At 47.4% G+C, this 21,395-nt stretch overlaps 1 long non-coding RNA gene across 1 annotated transcript in view; it reads right to left on the bottom strand.

The window, feature by feature from the left end:
- Nucleotides 1-545: 545 nt before the first annotated feature.
- The window catches only part of LOC119977352, a 65,360-nt gene continuing 44,510 nt past the window's right edge, over nucleotides 546-21,395 (bottom strand). Inside the window, exons 2-3 of the long non-coding RNA XR_005463183.1 lie at nucleotides 1,548-1,610; nucleotides 546-1,074 (exon numbers count right to left, since the gene is read on the bottom strand). This is a non-coding gene — a long non-coding RNA (uncharacterized LOC119977352). The remainder of the gene's footprint in view (nucleotides 1,075-1,547; nucleotides 1,611-21,395) is intronic.

Raw genomic sequence — 21,395 nt, 5'->3', positions numbered from 1 at the left:
CCCGGCTCTGGGTCACTGTCTGTGGGTCATTCGAAGCCGTGTTTGTGTGGGTTTCATCCCCACAACCCAAAGATGTGCAGGATAGGTGATTTGGCCTTGCTAAATTGCCCCTTAATTGGAAAAAATGAATTTGGTACTCTAAACGTCCCCAAGCTACTCCACCCTTACATATACTCACCCCCGAGTACCTCCAGCCTCCAGACCCCTGTCAGGAAAACACAGCGGGCCTTGCTCGGAGACCAGCCCCCCCCCCCCCCCCCCCCCCCCCCCCACAACCCCGATCCACACACTCACAATCTGGTTGCGGGGATATCCCCAGTGCTGAAGCCCAGCTCTTGGGTGTTTGGTTGTTGGCTGCTGCCTCTGTGGTGTCCCTAGGGAGCAGGCAGAATGTCTAGGCCTCACAGTTTGATTGGAATACGAGGCAATAAAACTTGTCTGAGGCGTGGTACATGTACCCATGAGCGTGCACTTCAGAATATTTTGTTTATTAAATGATTAACAGTAGCAAAGATTTGAAAATCAACCATGCCACATTCCACATATCACACTAATCATTAAACAAGAAGGAAATGTCACCGTTCCATATTGGTACCAATATAAAGCTATATCAGCTCACTTTCACACAAAAAACAAACACACAGCATCACCCCCCTGTAGTTTCTCAACAGAAACGGAGGTTAAGCCTGGGAAAATGTTATTATGTCCAGAACTTTGTTGGAGAAATGATCAGTTTATCAATGTGTTGCTTGTTCTACATATCAGTGCCATTCCCATCCAGGAGCAGCAGCTGTGCAGGCCCCTCCCACACGGCCCAATCTCACCCAAACCAAATCCTGGCATCCACATATTCAAATGGCGCTCGAGGTGCAGTTGAACATCCTTGTCTTCCAGCGTGTTTAAGCCACGGTCATGTGCCAGTTAAACGCAGCACTCACCACATTAGCAACAAAGGCATCAGCAAGCTGCAAAAGCATTTCTTCAACAGCATCATCAGGTGGCCCATTTGGATGAATGTTGCTCACCACGTACTGCAGTGTCTTTTTGCTTCAAACCGGATTATCTTCTTTCTGGCTACAGAAAAGGAAGGAAACAGCAACAGTATCCTCAATTAATCTGCAACCACTAACAGGAGAAAACAGCAAACGCAACCTGCAGTTCTGAAGTGTTCACGTGACTAACAATGCCAACTCCTTACTAGCAATAGCCTTCAGCTGTGCAGCTAGAGATTGCTCTCGGTCAGAGGGAGTTATAGTGACCTTCAGCATATAACAAAGAACAGGGTTCTGTCCTGGAAGTATTTGATGGGACAGACCGGTAGAAGCTACAGTTGCCCCTGTTATGCACATACACAATTCGGGGGGTTGACCTGTAGGACCCACAGGCGTTGAGCCTCTCACCACCCAGAGGCAACCCGGACCGATGGTGCCCAACCCCTAGACCAGGTCCTTCTCCACCTGGGCCCCCCCTCCGCCCCCTCTCGAGCACTTGGCCAGCAGCTCCAGTGCCTTTGGGCTGTATGTCTAAATACAAAAATGGCTACTCACCTCCTCCGGTCCCCTCGGCAGTTCAGGGGTGTACTTTTACAATAATCGCTTCTGGTTTTCAATCTGTCAAAAGAAAATTATCTTTGTACTTTTTGCAACAAGAGCCTGAGTATTTTATAAATATCAGTTTGCACACCCACACACTCCCTGACACATACACCCACATGGGGTGGCACAGTGGTTAGCACTGCTGCCTCATGGCACTGTGTGGGTCTCACCCTCACAACCTAAAAGATGTGCAGAGTAGGTGGATTGGCGACGCTAAATTGCCCCTTGGAAAAGAATAATTGGGTTGTGGTGAATGTATTCACCGAAGTATGAACTGTCTGCATAGTGCTGTGAACTATGACCCAAAATGTTGATACGGTCTACTTCCAGGTGCTGTACTGGAACCCCGGTGGGCTCCGCCCTCCCCAGGGCGATATATAGACCGGCCACCTGTGGGTGGCACTCATTTGTACAGCAGACATTGGCAGGCGAGTTCCTGGATAATAAAGCCTTCTGTTCTCTTGTTCTCACAGTCTCGCTGTGAATTGATGGGATATAAATTTATTATCCAGCGACATCACCATGGAAGCTGCTCTAACGCCAGATTAACTCAAACTCGATGCACGAGCAACTAGGCTAAGGAGATCTTCTCACACTGGCTTCGCTGTTTCGAGGCCTACTTCAACTCCTCCGCAACGCCTCCCTCTGAAACCTCAAGCTGCGACTCCTCCACGCACGGGTGAGCCATTGAATCTCCATAATGATAGAGAAAGCTGCCATGTATGAGGCGGCGGTCGCGAGCCTCAAGACGCATTTCGTGAAACCCGTAAATGAGGTTTTCCCGTGACACCTCCTCACTACTCGCCGTCAACTCCCCGGGGAATCGCTGGACGAGTACCTAGAAAACCTGCCCCTAAGCGGATGGAGGTGGCTAGCACGAGGGGACATAGCCTTAAATTGAGGGGTAATAGATATAGGACAGAGGTCAGAGGTGGGTTTTTTACGCAAAGAGTGGTGAGGCCATGGAATGCCCTACCTGCAACAGTAGTGAACTCGCCAACATTGAGGGCATTTAAAAGTTTATTGGATAAGCATATGGATGATAATGGCATAGTGTAGGTTAGATGGCCTTTAGTTTTTGACTTCCCATGTCGGTGCAACATCGTGGGCCGAAGGGCCTGTACTGCGCTGTATCGTTCTATGTTCTATGTTCTATTCGCAAGGAACTGCAACTATCGGGATGTGACGGCGGAGGAGCACATGAAGCTGCAGATCCGGGACACCTACGTGGCTGAGGCCCGATCTAACTACATCAGGTAGCGCCTGCTGGAAGACGGGACCACTGACCTGCAGGACACGGTAAAACTAGCCACCTCGTTAGAGGTGGCCTACCAGAGCCTCAGTGCATTCCCCGCGGACCCGGTGAACCCCTCGTCGGCTCCACCGTCACGGCCCCCACCGGACCCGACTACATCACTGTGTCGCGCGGCTGCCCGTCCAGACCGGGGAACCGCTGTACTACTTCTGCGGCCAGGGTCAACACCCCCAGCAGCGTTGCCCAGCCCGCACAGCAATGTGCAGCGACCATAGCAAAAAGGAACACTTCGCCAGAGTCTGTTTGGGCCTACCTAAAGCCCAGAAGTCGAAAACTCACCAGACCCGACCCATGGACTCACAGGCCCGCAGATCCCGCAATGTGGCTTAGTGCCTGCCGGGTACGCCCCCTCCAGACGCATCATCAGCCTCGTGCGACTCGTGTTGGCGGCCATCTTGGCCCCCGGCTCCAACACTGACCGACACGTGCGACTCGTGGGGGCCGCCATCTTGGTCGCCATCTTGGACACAGCCCGACACGTACGACCGATGGGGGCCGCCATTTTGTGACCCCGATACCGCCGACCGCAGCTTGGCGCAGTCACCCTCGACCAGTCGCAGCCAAAGCACCTGAAAAGTTCTACGATGGTTGTCCGGGTCAACGGGCACGAGATGCCCTGTCTTTTCGACTCCGGGAGCACGGAGAGCTTCGTTCAGCCTGACAACGTAAGCTGCTGCTCTCTTCACATCTACCCCACATCCCAAACAATCTCCTTTTCCTCCGGATCCCATTCGGTTCAGATCGATGCAGGGCACTGAGTACGACCATTTAAAACTGTACATCCTCCCTCACCTCTGCACCCCCCTACTGCTTGGATTAGACTTCCAATGCAGTCACCGAAGCCTGACCCTACAGTTCGGCTGACCCTTACCCCCCCCCCCCCCTCACGGTATGTAGCCTCGCGACCCTTAAGGTCTTCCCCCTTCACTCTTTGCGAACCTCACTCCCGATTGTACGCCCGTCACCACCAGGCGCAGGTGGTACAGTTCCCAAGACATGATTTTTATCATGAAGGAAGGGGGATCATCAAGGCCAGCAACAGCCCCTGGAGAGCGCAAGTGGTGGTCGTCCGGATCAGAGAAAAGAATCAGATGGTTGTGGACTACAGCCAAACCATTAACCAGTTCATGCAACTGGATGCCTACCCCCTCCCCCGCATAGTGGAGATGGTCAACCAGATCGCACAGTACCAGGTGTTCTCAATGGCCGATCTGAAGTCGGCCTACCACCAGCTCCCGATCCGCCCGGAAGAGCACCACTACACTGCTTTTGAAGCAGCCAGCCGACTCTTCCACTTATTCCGGGTCCCTTTCGGCATCACTAACGGGGTCTCGGTCTTTCAGAGAACGATGGACCGAATGGTGGACCAGTACGGGTTGCGGGCTACATACCCGTACTTGGACAATGTTACCATCTGCGGCCATGATCAGCAGGACCACAATGCCAACCTTCAGAGGTTCCTCCAGGCTGCCTAATCACTCAATTTCACATATAACAAGGAGAAGTGCGTTTTCCGCACAACCCGGATGGCCATCCTCGGCAATGTCATGGAGAACAGAGTCCTAGGGCCCGACCCCGACCATATGCGCCCCCTAAGGAAACTTCCCCCTCCCCAAAGCCTCAAGGCCCTCAAATGATGCCTGGGGCTGTTCTCCTACTATGCCCAGTGGGTCCCCAATTATGCGGACAAAGCCCGCCTACTTATTCAAACCACTACATTTCCCCTGATGGCTGAGGCCCGCTTAGCCTTCAGCCGCATCAAGGCTGATATCACTAAGGCCGCAAATCACGCGGTGGACGAGTCCGTCCCTTTCCAGGTAGAGAGCGATGCGTCAGACGTCGCACTGGCCGCCACACTCAACCAGGGGGGCAGGCCAGTAGCATTCTTCTCTAGAACCCTCCACGCTTCCGAAATCCGAAACTCCTCGGTCGAGAAGAAAGCACAAGCCATACTGGAAGCTGTGTGGCACTGGAGGCACTACCTAGCCGGCAGGAGGTACACCCTCATCACCGACCTGCGGTCAGTCGCCTTCATGTTTGACAATGCACAACGGGGCACAAAATCTTGAGGTGGACAATCGAGCTCTCCACCTACAATTACGATATCAAGTATCGTCCTGGGAAGCTCAACGAGCCCTCGGATGCCTTGTCCCGCGGCACATGCACAAGCGTGCAAGATAACCGACTGCGGGCTATCTACGATGACCTCTGTCACCCGGGGCTCACTCGACTTACCCACTTTATTAAGGCCCGCCATCTGCCCTATGCCACCGAGGAGGTCAAGGCAATGACCAGAGACTGCCAGGTCTGTGCGGAGTGCAAACCGCAGTTCTATCGGCCAGACAAGGCCCATCTGGTAAAGGCATCCCGGCCCTTTCAGCGCCTCAGTATTGACTTCAAAGGGCCCCTCCCCTCCACCAACTGTAATATATACTTCCTCACCATTGTTGATGAGTACTCCCGCTTCCCCTTCGCTGTCCCCTGCCCCGACATGACCTCGGCCACTGTGATAAAGGCACTGCACAGCATCTTTACACTGTTCAGTTTCCCTGCGTACATCCACAGCGACCGGGGTACATCGTTTATGAACGATGAGCTGCGTCAGTACCTGCTCAGCAAAGGCATCGCCTCGAGCAGGACTATGAGCTATAACCCGCAGGGAAACGGGCAGGTGGAGAGGGAGAACGCAACGGTATGGAAGGCCGTCCTTCTTGACCTCCGGTCTAGAAGTCTCCTGATCCCCCGCTGGCGGGAGGTCCTCTCCGACGCCCTCCACTGAATTAGATCACTCCTCTGCACATCCACGAACGAGACCCCTCATGACCGTTTGTTTGTCTTCCCCAGGAAGTCCATCTCCGGGGTCTCGCTTCCACCCTGGCTGACAACTCTGGGACCTGTCCTTCTCCGGAAGCATATGAGGAGCCATAAGACCGATCCCCTGGCCGAGTGGGTGCAGCCCCCAGTACACCTACATCGCACACCAGGATGGACGGCAAGATAGGGTCTCCCTACGGGACCTGGCGCCAGCTGGTTCCCCGGCCAATGCGCTCCCCCCCCACAGCCTACCGCTACCAACGGCGCCCCTGGGTCTCCTGTATTGTCCCACGCCTGCACTGCCGCCAACCGCCACCCCTCTGCGTACACCCACCTCTCAACTGTCTCCGACACGCCTGACTGAAGCTCCAGACAACACGCCCCCGTTGTCACCATCTGCAACAACCGTGCCCGCCGCATCGCCAGAGCTGAGGACATCTAAAAGAACGATCCAGCCTCCAGACAGACTGAATATTTGATGACCCCCACGTCACCCCCGCTGGACTTGATTTTTTTAACAAGGGGTGAATGTGATGAATGTATTTACCTGAGTATGAACTGTCTGTATAGTGCTATGACCTATGACCCGGAAATGCTAATACGGTCTACTTCCAGGTACTGTACTGGAACCATGGTGGGCTCCGCCTCTTGCTCCACCCTCCCCAGGACAATATATAGACCGGCCACCTGTGGGTGGGACTCATTTGTACAGCAGAAACTGGCAGGCGAGTTCCTGGATAATAAAGCCTTATGTTCACTTGTTCTCACAGTCCCGCAGTGAATTGATGGTATATCATGGGTACTCTAAATTTATTTTATAAAACACATACCCCCACACCTACATTACCACATTGGTTAAAATCGACATTTCTTTGATAGTAGAACACATCATAATTTCCAGGCTAGCGTCTTTGGTTCATATTGTGTTGTGGGTTCACACATATTGGGTTGTGGGCTGCCTGAGGAACAGATTGAGCTGTGGAGTGTTTGCCCTGCTTTGATAAACAACCCCGGAAGGGTTTTTATTTGTTTATCCTTACAATTTGTGAATTAGGTGTTCTTACAAAAGTTTCCTGAGCCTTTAAGTCATTTTATTTGTTTCTTTAAAACTGAGTTCAGAGAACAGCAAATATTCATGGGTCAAAACTGATAATGAAAATAATTTTCTAGACGTAAGACCCATTTGATTAACCACATTATGTCTGAATTAATGAACTAAATCTGTTGAAATGTATGTTTGTTCGACATCAACATTAATTTGGATATGGGCTTAATAGCCTAATAACCAAAACTCACAATCAGGACTCATTAGCATTAGTGCCACTATACTCTGTCCTGTTAGCCCTGGGCTCATATTTTATACCTATTCTGATAATGTTCCTTTCTATTCGTTAGATATGAACATGACATTGAATCATTAATGAGCACACTGAAAAGGCAACCGTGTTGGATTGCTAAATCTTTAACAGAAAAGGGAATATGACGTTTTACTTGTTATTGTATTTATAAAGTCAAGCAAGGAATAAGCAATGCAATTTGGTTGGTTTTATTATAGTTTAAATTGCATCTGGAGTATTTGGAAATCTGTTTGAAGCAGAGAGACTCAATCAAATCATAAAGTAAATGCAAAAATACTTGATTATTAATTTCATATCGTGCAATAATCCCCAGTTTGATATGCATATTTTTGATTGACCTAAACATTAGTATGCTTTATATAACTTTTGCATATGCAGTGCAGCTCCTGTATATAGCTGACTGCAGGTTTTATAACCATAAACGTGATATTATAACACAAATAAATGATTTTGTAGTTCTGTGAAAGATCTTTCTTTTTTTTCTTTGGCTAAGTAACTTTTGAAAGATTTATCTGGCTAATATGGAATTGTTGTTGCTGATTTATGCAATTTTGAAGCCACTGTCATCGATATATTTAACGAAGGAGGTTGATGAATTGAAAGTCTTCGCCTTTTTGGATACATCGCAGTTGTAGCTTGAGGCGGAATGCAGCTTGACAATGAGTGCTGGAGATGATTCAGCATGGGCTGAGGAATTTAGCAAGATTCTTACCTGATCTGAAACAATTTGGGCGGGATTCTCCGCTCCCGGGATTAAGTGCCCGCACCGTCGTGAACACCGTTGCGTTTCACGACGGCGCGAACAGGGCCCGGACACGACCTATTCTGGCCCTCACAGGGGGCCAGCACGGCGCTGGTGTGGAAGGAGGTAGGCCCAGGGGGGGGGGGAGGAGCTGGCCCATCAATCAGTGGGCCCCGATTGCGGGCCAGACCCAATCGGAGGCCCCCCCCCCCCCCCCCCCCCCCAGTGAAGGAGCCCCCCTCCCCCACCCACAGGCCGCCCCACCAGTGTTCTCGCACAGTTCCTGCCGGCGGCGACCAGGGGTGAACGGCGGCAGTGGGACTGTCATTTTTTTTCGCCGGCCGCTTGGCCCATCCGGGCCGAAGAATCGCTGCTCGCTGTTTGCACCGATTCTCCGAGCGGCCCGGCGCAATTCTCGCGGCGCTGGTTTCGGGGGGGTGGGAGAATCGCATGCGGGTGTCGGGGCGGCGTGCCCCGGGGAGAGAATGCTGCCCTTTGTGTTTAGTTTCCCATGGAATAGAATTTTTCCTATTCAAAAATAATAAAAGCAATAGTGGTACCGCAGGAGGTATATTGACCACTTCATCCTAGTCATGAGTTGTTGTCATAAGCTTGGCTGCCTAATTTTATGTGGAAGATATATTCCTCATTGTCAGGCAAACAAGCAGAAGACTCACTTCAAAAACAATATCATACATTATTTTCTGTTATAACCAGGAACTTGAACCCATTAATTTCTGACTCAGAAGGGGAAGTGCTATACATTGATTCTTGATGAACCAGACATTGCCTTCATCCAATTTCTGTCTCAACTAGAATAAAGGAGTAGAAAATGTGGCACGTAGAAGGAAGTCTTGCATTTATAAAGTGCCTTCTACATCTTTACAGTTAAGGATGTAATTTTGTAATGTGGTCACGATTGTAATATTGGGAACACAGCAGCAAATTTGCACTCAGCAAGCTCACACAAACAGCACTAAGAATCACCAGATAATCTGTTCATAGGTGTTGGTTAAGGGATCAACCAACTGGAGAGAACTCCAATATTCTTCTTTGAATAGCGTTGTAGGATATTTTCATTGACCTGAGAGGGAGGTAATGGCCTCAGCACCTCTCATTGTGTAGCACTCACTCAGTATTGCACTAAAATATCGGCCTAGTGCATGTGCTCAAATCTCTGGAGTAGGGAGTGACCCCATCACCTTCTGACTTTGAGGCTGGAGTGATAGCACTGGGCCACGGCTGACATGCACTATTTTTCTCTCTCTAATTCCGGGGATCAAAATTGTGACCTTCTGGCAGTACCTTAACCCACTCAATGAATAGACTTGTTGAAACAATGGGGCAGCTACAGGTCTACTCTTTCTGTTCAGCCATTCCGTGCTGGTTTCTGAGCTTTCGTACTGTTAAAATGTGATTGCTTCAGGACGTTTGCACTTAGTATCTCTGTTACAGAGATCACACCCCCACCACTGAACTAGAAACTCTGGGTCAGCGTCCAACACCAGGACTTGTTGGCCATGATAGGAGCGTTCACAAACGTGGTTCAACAGGCTGATGATCAGCTCTGGCATCCTTCCACCGCTTCCCCACTATTTCCCACAGGGGAAAAAAAACAGTGTGGGTGTGACGATATGCTCAACAAGAAAATGTGTTATAAGAACCTTTAACTAAAACTTCATTGTCTCCAATGATTGTGAATGAAATTACATTGTACTTCATACGAATGAAAATCAGGAAATCCTGAGCATCATCACATGTATAAAATACATTTGCTTCTATCTCTCCTGTTGTAAGATTGGAGTGAAGTGCACGTCAATTCATTCTGCCCTCCTTGAAGGGAAGATGTCTAAAAGGAGGTTTGGTAGAGATGTTCAATCAGGAGGGGGCTGGAAAAAGTAGATAGGGAGAAACTGTTGCTCCTCATAAAAGGATCAGAACGAGAGGGCACAGGTTTTCAGTGATTTTCAAAAGAAGTAGACGTGATATGAGAAAAAAAATAGTTCACACAAGTGGCTCAGGTCTGGCATGTACTGTATGGAAGTGAGGTGGAGGTGGGTTCAACTGGGCTTCAAGAGGGCTTTAGATTATTATTTGAATAAAAACAATGTGCAAGGATATGGGAGAAAGGCAGGAGAATAGCACAAAGTCATACAGTGCGTTTGAAGAGCTGGTGCAGACACGATGGGCCAAATGGCCTCCTTCTGCACCGTAACGCACTTGTGATTATGGTTTACAATATATCTCTCGTTGAAGTTGCTTTTACCATAATACTGTTACAGGTCAGGTTCTGGGAGACTAATGTCTCTGAGTGAGCTTCCATATTACACTAGCTGCTGAATCCACCTCCATTACCTCGGGAGTGAACACCTTGGGATGGATTTCCATTTGTGCCATGGTATAAAATAAGTGAAAAACAAGTCGGATTGCAGCCTGTTTCATATCTCCAATCTAAAAGGATGTGAAATGGGCCGGTGAGTCACTATTGCCTGCTTTACCCTATCACACAAAGTCAAGCGTTACTCCACTGGCCCTCTGACAACCTGGGGCTGCAGTCTGCCCCCAGAGTAAAAGATCCCGATTTGGCAGCGCAAATGTTAGGAGCTGTCTGACGGAGGCCAATCTCCTGGGGGATCTGATGTGTCACAGCAGATGCTGTTACAGTCATCTATAGAATTGAACAAATTGTTCGTAACTCATGAATGGCACAAATCTTTTTTTTTAAACTGTCAATGCTGGAAGGCTGAAAGGAAATAAGAAATGCTGGTGTCCACAGAATTCTGGAAAGAGAAAATAATAGTGAACGTTTTTCTTACAGAGTGATTTCTGGAAGGTTACAACCAAATTATTAACCTGTTTTCTTCATAGATCGTTCTAGAAACCCTTGGCATTTCCCAGCATTATCTGTTTAATTCATAAGTAAATGATTTTTAAAAGAAGATCCGCTGCTGCTGGAGGACAACGTGCAAAATACTTATCCTCACACTCCTCAGAGCAGACCCACCCTTAAATCGCTCACCGCCCTCCCTCACTCTATCCCCACACTGCTCAAACCTACCCTCACGTTCCTTATTATGTTGCCCCAATCCCACATAGGTCGGCTCAGTCGCACCCTCGCACAGCTCACCATCCCCCTCCCCCTCACAACATCCCCTAGCCCTATACCCGCATGGTTCATTGCACGGCCACTGTCACACTGGTCATGGCTTCACCAGCCTCTCCCAGCTACAGCTTGTTATCTTTGCAAGGGAGACCGTTGCAGTCCTTGGGCTAATATTCCTGTCGCAACTGATTTTAGCCAAAGCCTAGACATGAGTGGCAAAAGATGACATTTTTGTTAAGTTAGCAACAGAGCTACTCCTGTCTATTCCCCCAGCCCTCCATCAAACCCTGATTATGTTATACAAGCTCAGTGGCCAGTGATAAATGATGCTGAGATTTGAGTGTTTGCAATAAGGAATACAATAGAGAATAATTTCCATTAAATCCTGTTGGCATTTGGCCTGGACCTTGAAGTGTTGCTGCAATAGATAGTTGGCAATAGATAGTTGGCTGCTGCATGGAGGGTAGCCATTAGTGCAGCTCACATTGGAGAGCAATAGCATTACACCCAAATGAATTCCATTGAATTTACTGCTCATGTAGAATTGTTCAGTCATTCAAAGTAATTCTCTGCTTCTCTGGATTAATATCCAGCTTGATCAATTCGCACAACACAATTTGGGACTTTGTGTAATAGAAACAGTTGGTATTTTGAAAGTTATAATGGGATATCAATATTTAGAGTAAAATGCTGGATAGCATCTTCTGGCTGTACACACTGGCAGGATCTTCTGGTCCCACTGACGGCGCAACACCACCGTAGGTTCGCAAAGGCATGGGGTGGATTCAATGAAAGTACCTTTGAAGACAGTGGACCAGAAGATCTCGTCACCAACCAACAACGGGACATCTCCCGCCGCCAAGAAACATGCCACGAGGAGGCCAGAAAATCTCGTTCTTTAGCTGAGGTTTGCTTTGAAGTAAAATTACAATAAAACTTATGCTGCTGCACAATCTGCGTGACCCAGAAATGTTTGTAAGCATCCTTACAAGGGACTGATATTAAGATGCAATTAAACTGTTTGTTTGAAACAATGGATCAATTCGACTAAATGGGAACAAAGTCCCATAGTGAGCGCGTTTAGCTCCATGTTTCCTGGCGCTCGCAGCGCTGATAAACAGATGGCTATTCAGTATGAGTTGCGTTGTTTTAGGGGGCTCAGCAGGGAAATGCGAGCCCAAGACTGCACATGGCCCAATTTTATATACTGGGGAGTTCTGCTTGCAGTGCATTAAGAAATCAGAACACCATTTTTAAATGGCGTCCGATCCCCGAGGCCCCCAAAGCAACCCCCTGACAATTCTCTCAAGACCTCATTGGATCTCACAAGGCGCAGCAAGCCGGGTAGATCTCGGAAGCGGGGCCTTCCGGCTTTTATCGGCCACCCTGTGCTGCAGCGAGCTGCATTCCGGGTGCAGCATGGCCGTTGGATCGTGTCCAATGTCCAAATGACCACAGGCTGGATTCTCCAGTCCCCAAGCTATTTGTTCCTCAGCGATGCATCGTTCGCTAGTGCCGGCATTCTAGATTCCCGGCGTTGTCAATAGGATTTCCCATTGAAGTCATCCCATGCCACCGGTCATCCTGCAGGCCGGGCTGCGCTGCCAGTGGGAACAGAGAATCCCAATGGCCAGAGAGTTCCTTCCCACAAGCAGGATTTTCCATGGGAGTTTTGCTGATCCCCTTCTGGACCTATGGTGTACAGTCTTAAGCTCTTAATCTGTTAAGCATTAATCATTAAAATGTAACTCATGGTGTTTCAGTGATCTCCTGCTGGAACTTCCTGGTGGAAATTACAAGCACTTATTTTCAGTCAAGTCCTGACCTCACTCTATGATGGTTCACAGCACTATAAGTATTCGGAAGCTGAGTGGTTTTAGCTTGTTGCTGCAGGGTGGATGGTGTCAAACCTAGGTTTAAGAAAAGTATTTATAGTTCCTTTGGATCCACAATAATTAGAAATGTTACAAATCCATGTTTTATGAATTCACAGGCCGGCCATCACTAACTGTATTTTTTTAAAAGGACGAAAGGAGTGAGATGTTAAGATAGCTGCTGAACATCAGGTGATTTTTGCAATTTTAGAAGACTCAAAATTACTTCAGGTCTCCAGAAATGCCTGAATTAAATGGTGCTGGGTGGGTGCCGTTCCTTGAATGGACATGCTGAGGCAACAACATCTGTGGAAATCACTCCTATTGCATATGGGGTTACCAAAATGGACTCACAGACTCACTGGCTGCGACCTACCGGCCTCATCTTGCCCGACTTAGGATGCCACAAGGCCAGTAAATCTTCCGAGAGGACATGTAAAGGTACCATTTGTGGCATCCTGGCACCCCTGATGCCACCAGAGCACCCTGGTAGTGCCATCCAGGCACCTGGCAGTGCCAGCCAGGCAGTGGCAGGGTGCCCAGGTAGCTTTGTCTGGCTGACAGGGCAATGCCAGGCTGGTAGTGCCAAGGTGCCCAGGTATCACTTTGCCCGTGCCGGTATTTGGTCCGAGAGTGCCCTGCCGTTATGAGGTGGGGCACTGGAGGACCACCTATTGTTGAGTTGAGGTGATGGGGCATCCAGAGGTCCTGGTGGAAGGTTCAGAGATTGGGGCCCATAAATGAAGCAGAGTCCCGTTTAATCGTGGGGTCGCTCTTGGCACTGCCAGCACCAGGACTCTGTTTCATTTCTGTTAAATCGTGCCCCTTATCTCCGAACTCAAAACGTAACAAAGTGTTCTGTAATGAATCAACTCATCATAAGTAAGTTTGAATAGCCACCATCTTCCCTATTGTTGAGCAATGGCTACTAACATTGAATTCTTTATATGGACAATGGAAGTATTGAGAAGGTAATCATCTGATTAAAACTGACTTCAGATAACCAAACTCACTTACTTCTAGCACCTGGAGGACTCAAGCCAGTCTGAAAACGAACAGCACAGAAGATTTCTCTGTGGATTCCTCTCCCGGTGCACTTATTTTTCAACAAGCTCGAACTCTGTCTGCTGTTTTTAACTATCCATGTGCTGCAGGAAGTGATATTTTTAAATAATTCAACCCAGCAGCTGCTGTCTTCAGAGGAACATATAAATTATCCGTTTATATCTTTAAACCCCTGGACTATAAACCAGAAAGACCACCGAGCTCAGCCTGGATACAGCCAAGTCATCAACCTTCAAAACGTCTCACTTTAATCTTTATTGGTGGCATAATGGTTAATAATAATAACAATCTTTATTATCACCAGCAGGCTTACATTAACACTGCAATGAAGTTACTGTGAAAAGTCCCTAGCCTCCACATTCCGGTGCCTGCTCAGGTACACAAAGGGAGAATTCTGAATGTCCAATTCACCTAACAGCACGTCTTTCGGGGCTTGTGAGAGGAAACCACAGCATCCAGAGCAAACCCACGCAGACACAGGGAAAACAGCAGACTCGGCACAGACAATAACCCAAGCCGGGAATCGAACCTGGGACTCTGGTGCTGTGAAGCAACAGTGCTAACCACTGTGCTATCATGCCGCCACTGCTGCCTCACAGTGCCATGAACCAGGGTTCGATTCTGGCTTGGGTGACTGTCTGTGTGGAGTTGCATCTTCTCCCCATCTTCGTGTGTATCCTCCAGGGGTTCTGGTTTTTTCTCTCTCAGTCCAAAGGTTTGCAGGTTACGTAGGTTAGGACCATGATCAATGCATTGGGTTACGGAACTGGAAGTGGGGAAGGGGTGGGGGGGGGGGGGGGGGGGGGGGGGGGGGGGGGGGGGGAGGCCGCAGTGGGCCCAGGTAGAGTGCTCTTTAGGAAGGTCAGTACAGACTCGATGGGCCGGATGGTCTCTTCTGCATTTTAGTGGTTCTTTATCCTACCACTTGGTAATCTATTTTTGTATGTGTAAACCTGAGACAGAGGATGGGGTTTATACGATCCTTCCCACGAGTGGGATCCTCCATGCCCACAAAAGTACAGCCCCGTCTGATCATAACAGTCTATTTAAATGTTAAAAGGCATGGACAGCGCCCCCCAAAAGAAAATTGAACATAAACAAGCTGATAAGATCGCTGCCGCAAATCATGCGACTTCTGCAACTGGACCACAGACACCCTCACCTATGCCCATCTTTAATTAGGTATTCACTGGAGACTTGCTGCTATCTCATTCCAATTGTTTCACAATGGCCTCCCCCATTCAAATCAGTCTGGGTGGGTCTCAGAAGTGTGAACCCAGCAATCATGTGATCGATGCTGGTTTCATGGACTGCACCTGTAATATTTCAGGACCCATATTCATTAATAATTTAGTAATCTTTATTGTTACAAGTAGGCTAACGTTAACACCGCAATGAAGTTACTGTGAAAAGTCCCTAGTCACCATATTCTTGGACCTGTTCAGGTACGCGGAGGGAGAATTCAGAATGTCCAAATTACCTTACAGTGTGTCTTTTGGGACCTGTTGGAGGAAACCGGAGCACTCGGAGGAAACCCATGCAGACACGGCGAGAATGTGCAGACTCCACATAGATAGTGACCCAAGCCAGGAATCGAACCTGGGACACGAGTGCTGTGAAGCAATAGTGCTAACCACTGCGCCACCATGCTGCCCATTAATCATCAACTAATCTGAGAAATGGACTCTGAAACAACTGCAACCAAAGTTAACCTGTTCCAGTTTCAAAGTTCACCTGAGAGCCAACTGCCTAAATGTTTCACTACATGAAGCCTTAAAATCTGCTCTAAACAATTCACTCTCACTTCAACTTTAAATCATTGAATCCATTTAAGGAACGACATGAATGCCATTCAGGAGACTGTAAATTATAAATCAAAGACAAAGTAATCTGTAACAATGCTCTATCTTTATCTGTATCCAGTATGCGTGAGAGTAGGTGCAAGACATGTGTGATGTTGCACCAAGTGAGCATGTGAGAATAAATAGCCTTTGTAATTGTTTAAACTCATGAAAGCTTGCTGCTGAATTATTTAATTGGAATGCACACTCCAAAGAGAAGAAATGATGCACCTCCTTCCATATAAAACATGTTGGTTACAGGCAGTAAGGGAGCACTGACATTATTGCCTGTGTATCACAGAAAGAGCATTTTGGAGGACCTCAAGTTTATAGAGGTAGAATTTGGGGAGACCAGCCAGGTGAGCCATGCACTAATTGAGTCTTGGGGCCAGTTTAGCTCAGATAGCCAGTTTGTAAGAGCACAGGCAGCAGTGTGGGTTCAATTCCTGTACTAAGGTTATTCATGAAGGCCTTGTCCCTCTCCTGAGGTGTGGAGATCCTCAGGTTAAATCACTGCCAGTCAGCTCTCCCCCTCAAAGGGGAAAGCAGCCTCTGGTCATCTGGGACTATGGCAAATTTACTTTTATTTCTATATATAACAAAGGCAGGAATGAGGATTGCAAAAATAAACCTATGAAGCAATTTGTTACTTAAAGCTTGGTGATTACTTCAGCAAAAGTAATATAGCCAGTGGTGTCCATCACAGTTTCAGAAGGAGCAGACCCTGATGAACCAGCTCCCTGAATTGTCTGAGAAGTGACTTCCCAAGTGGATGTTGAAAATCTCCATGATTTGGTAGATTTGAGGGGGTGAATAGCCGAGTCCAGTTCTTATCCTCCTTCTATACCTAGACTCCCAGAAAGTCTTCAATGATGTTCCACACAAAATTATTTACACTCAAGACAATGTTACGTGAAGTAAAACTTGAAGATGAATATGGTGTCGGCTGATAAAAAATCACCAAGAATACGAGCTGGGAGAATAATGTTAGACCAGTGACTGTTTCCCGTCAATACAAAAAAAAATCTAGATTCAGAAACACATTGCAAATTATTCAAGTCTGATGAGGGAACTAAAATTGGCAGGATTAGAGGTTGGGGGGGGGGGGGGGGGTGAGTGGGTACAATATAATCTGAAATAGAATTACAGAAGGACCCAGATGATATTTGCAAGCTCGCAAAATTATGACAGTTGAAATTAAAAACCGTGAACACTTGCCTTTTGGAAGAAAAACAATCGGAGATAAAGAGTGTTGAACCGGGAAAGGAAAAAAGAGGAAATCATAGTAAACTTGATATTGATCATGTTCAGTTAGAGCAGCAATTACCAAAGCAAATGGGTCCTGAGTTAGATTGCCAATTCAGTCAAGTATATGGATAGATTTACACTCTATTTGTAGCCTCAGTGAGAAGCGGTTTCACTTTGTCCTGATGCTCCAGTTTTAGCTTTAAATTGTAAGCTAAATCCAAAGTCAGGGCCTAAATTAATTGGAATGAAAAGTAGTGAGAGATCCTGGGTAAATCACATACTGTTCTGCTCAAGCACCAGTTGGGATCTTAACTCTGTATTTACATTGCAGAAAGTGCTTTGTGTTGATGCTGAACTTCCTTGTTAATAATCCCCAAGTCTGAGAATGCCATATTGAAGTGGCATGGAGCTCTGGTCAGTCTGCACCTTGGATACTACATTCAATTCTATTATTAAAACACAAATCAAATCTGAAATATCTAAGCCCTGGGAGCCGTGACTAAGGACCACAAGGTTGCTCTCAGGAGGAGGAAATTGTTATAATAATAATCTTTATTGTCACAAGGAGGCTGACATTAACACTGCAATGAAGTTACTGTGAAAGGCCCCTAGTCGCCACATTACGGCGCCTGTTCGTACACAGAGGGAGAATTCAGAATGTCCAGGTTACCTAACAGCACGTCTTTCAGGACTTGTGGAAGGCAGACGGAGCATCCGGAGGAAACCCATGCAGACACGGGGAGAACGTGCAGACTCCACAAAAACAGTAACCCAAGCCAGGAATCGAACCTGGGACCCGAAGCAGCAGGATTAACCACTGTGCTACCGTGCCGCCCACTATGACCTATTTTCATATAACATTTCACGAACAACTTGGGCCCCAACCAGAATCCCCAAGGTTGACGTAAAATTGTTTCTCGGGCCTTATTAACATTTTGTCAGCAAAAAGCCTGTTGTGTCTCCACAGGCAGATCATACACTTACCTGTCTGAATTGGAGGCTGGATTTTACAGGACTTATGGAGACAGGACTGGAGGTGTGGAGGAGAACGGGGGTCAGGGAATTTGAGAAGATACACGTTGGGAGAGCTCCCAGGCGAGTTCCTACCTCCAGGGACTTCCCCCTGAGCAGCTTGGGAAGAAAGTTGGTTGCAGGCTCCAAAGAAGTGGGTAGCCATATAGCTCAACTAAGACCCAACAGGAGTTATTTTGCGATGGCACAAATATTTCTCAGTCATCGGGCCAGCCTTGTGGCGAGGCCACTGGTTCGCTCAAGGCAGCCTCCTGGCAGGAAGCTGGTGATGGCCATCACAGCCCGTGGCCCCATGCTCCCATGAAGGGGCCAGGTTTTGAAAGACCACAGCCCTCTTCTTCACTGCTCATGTGGAGTCATTTCTCTCCATCCTTCTCAGGCTTTGGGCTTCTTTATTTCATTATTCCGACCTTGGACCATCTGATTCAGTAGCATCAGAGCCGAACCATTCTCCTCAGTAGGACAGCGAGTCCAGAGGCAGATATTTAGGCCGCTGCCTCCATAAAGGATGTGCTGGCAGGTGTACCAATGGCATAGGCGATCCCAGGACCCCCAAATGGGCCGAATGTCAGGGTTTTGACATCAGCTGAAAATTCTAGTCCAGTTTCTAGTCTCACCTGCGTTAAAAACAAGACGCACTTATAAAGCAACTTAATTACATATTTGATTGCTTTATACAAATGTAACCCAATACGGCAACCACCCTACTCGAACAAAGGCAACAGGCAACAGTGAAATTTGTAACTAGTTTTTCTTGGGGGTTGTATTGCTTGAGGGAGGATTTTTGGCCGGGGAGGAGGCCAGCAGAACTCCCGATCTTGACACATTGGGTCATTGAATCATGATCAACATCAACTTGAACCTCAGAACTAGACAGGTAGAATGTCTGTTTGACAGATCATCTGAAGTGTGGTATGTTTAGCAACCCAGTTGTTCCTTGATGCTGCAGGGAGTGCCAATCTAGATTACATATTCACATTCTGGTGTGGGACTTGAACCCGCAAACTCGTAATCCATAATTGAAAGTGCTCCAAATATTAGCCAACATAGTGTATTCTGTAAAAAGACTTAAATGTAGCAAGATCTTTTGGAATGATCAGAAGGTGTTTGACAAAGTCCCGCGTAGGAGATTATTGTGCAAAATGAAGGCGCATGGGAGTGGGCGAAATGTATTGACGCGGATAGAAAACTGGTTGGCAGAGGGGAAACAAAGAGTCAGGATTAATGGGTCCTTTTCAAATTGGCAGGCAATAACCAGTGGGGTACGACAGCTATTCACAATATATATTAATGATTTGGATAAGGGAACAAAATGTAACATCTCAAAGTTTGCAGATGATGCCAAGTTAGGTGGGAGGTTGAATTGTGACGAGGATGCTGGGATCCTACAGCATGATCTGGACAGGTTGGGCGAGTGGGCAAATCAATGGCAGATGCAGTATAATTTGGATAAGTGTGAGGTTATTCACTTTGGAAGCAAAAACAGGAAGGCAGATTACTACCTGAATGGTTGTAAATTGGGAGAAGGGAGTGTGCAGCGGGACTTGGGCGTCCTTGTGCACCAATCGGTAAAGAAGGCGAATGGTATGTTGGCCTTCATTGCAAGAGGTTTCCAGGAATGGGGCAGCAGGGTAGCATGGTGGTTAGCATAAACGCTTCACAGCTCCAGGGTCCCAGGTTCGATTCCCGGCTGGGTCACTGTCTGTGTGGAGTCTGCACGTCCTCCCCCTGTGTGCGTGGGTTTCCTCCGGGTGCTCCGGTTTCCTCCCACAGTCCAAAGATGTGCGGGTTAGGTGGATTGGCCATGCTAAATTGCCCGTAGTGTCCTAATAAAAGTAAGGTTAAGGGGGGGTTGTTGGGTTACGGGTATAGGGTGGATACGTGGGTTTGAGTAGGGTGATCATGGCTCGGCACAACATTGAGGGCTGAAGGGCCTGTTCTGTGCTGTACTGTTCTATGTTCTATGTTTCGAGTATAGAAGCAGGGGATGTGTTGCTGCAATTATACAGGGGCTTGGCGAGGCCACACCTGGAGTATTGTGTGCAGTTTTGATCTCCTTCTCTGAGGAAGGATGTTCTTGCTCTCGAGGGAGTGCAGCAAAGGTTTACCAGACTGATTCCAGGAATGGCGGGACTGTCATATGAGGAAAGATTGACTAGGTTGGGATTGTTCTCGCTGGAGTTCAGAAGAATGAGGGGGAATCTCATAGAGACTTATAAAATTCTAACGGGACCAGACAGGGTGGATGGAGGGAAGCTGTTCTCAATGATGGTTGTGTCCAGAACCAGGGGTCACAGTCTGAAGATTCAGGGTGAACCATTTCGGACAGATATAAGGAAACATTTCTTCACACAAAGAGTGGTGAGCCTGTGCAATTCATTACCTGAGGAAGAAGTTGATGCTAAAGCATTGAGTATGTTCAAGCGACGGCTAGATATAGCACTTGCGGAGAATGGGATCAAAGGCTATGGGGAGAAAACAGGATTAGGCTATTGAGTTGGATGATCAGCCATGATCGTGATGAATGGCGGAGCAGGCTCGAAGGGCCAAAAGGCCTCCTCCAGCTCCTATCTTCTATGTATCTGTGTATCTATGAAACAAACTGTTTTAAAATTTGTTTTAGTTGCTGGGAGAGAGATCCATTGGTATCAGGAGACATGTTAGAGTTAGTTTCTCCCGGTGAGTTCAATGCAGTCTCATAAAACATATTTGGGGAATATTTCATCTTTTGAGCAAAGGAAAATAGAGTGGTGAGTGCGCTGGATAATTGATCCTACATTGCCCGTTTAATACCACTGCCCAACGATAAAACCCCACTCTGGAGAGGTTGGGAAGAATTTCCCTCTCTTTAGTCTGAACTTCTGGTATCCTCAAATAAATAGCCCCTTGCAACTGACACACCTCGATACAATCCCTACATTAATAAAAGTTTGTCATAAAGAGCCTGTGGGATTATATTATCTCGCTTCAGACAGAAAATAATAATTCTCACACATTTTTGACAGTGACACGCCACATTTTTCAATGGAATATAAAAAGAAATAATGACAAAGATTACATTGAATACTTAACATTGACTAGTTGCTAGGGAGTGCCATCTCCCAGTCAATATGAATAGGATTATGGGATTAATTCAGAACATACTTTTTGATTTGTCTTTGTACTTTTGTAACCCCTGACACCTTGAGGGGTTATCTAAGCATGGTTTCGCAAGCTGTGTTAATCTTGTCTGGTTACTGAGTTTGCTAATCCTTCACCCACTGAACACTCAAATCTTATTTTGGACGGCATGTTACCGAGGCAACCTCTTTTCATAACTTTATGGCTGGCACTTGATCTAGCTGCACATGCAGTGCTGATCTTTGTATCTTGCAAGCTTACAAAACGTTTCACACCTCGCTAGTACAG

The sequence above is a fragment of the Scyliorhinus canicula genome, chromosome 1 (assembly GCF_902713615.1).
Source record: "Scyliorhinus canicula chromosome 1, sScyCan1.1, whole genome shotgun sequence".
In the NCBI taxonomy this organism is placed as follows: domain Eukaryota; kingdom Metazoa; phylum Chordata; class Chondrichthyes; order Carcharhiniformes; family Scyliorhinidae; genus Scyliorhinus; species Scyliorhinus canicula.
This window is presented reverse-complemented; position numbering and strand designations above follow the sequence as displayed.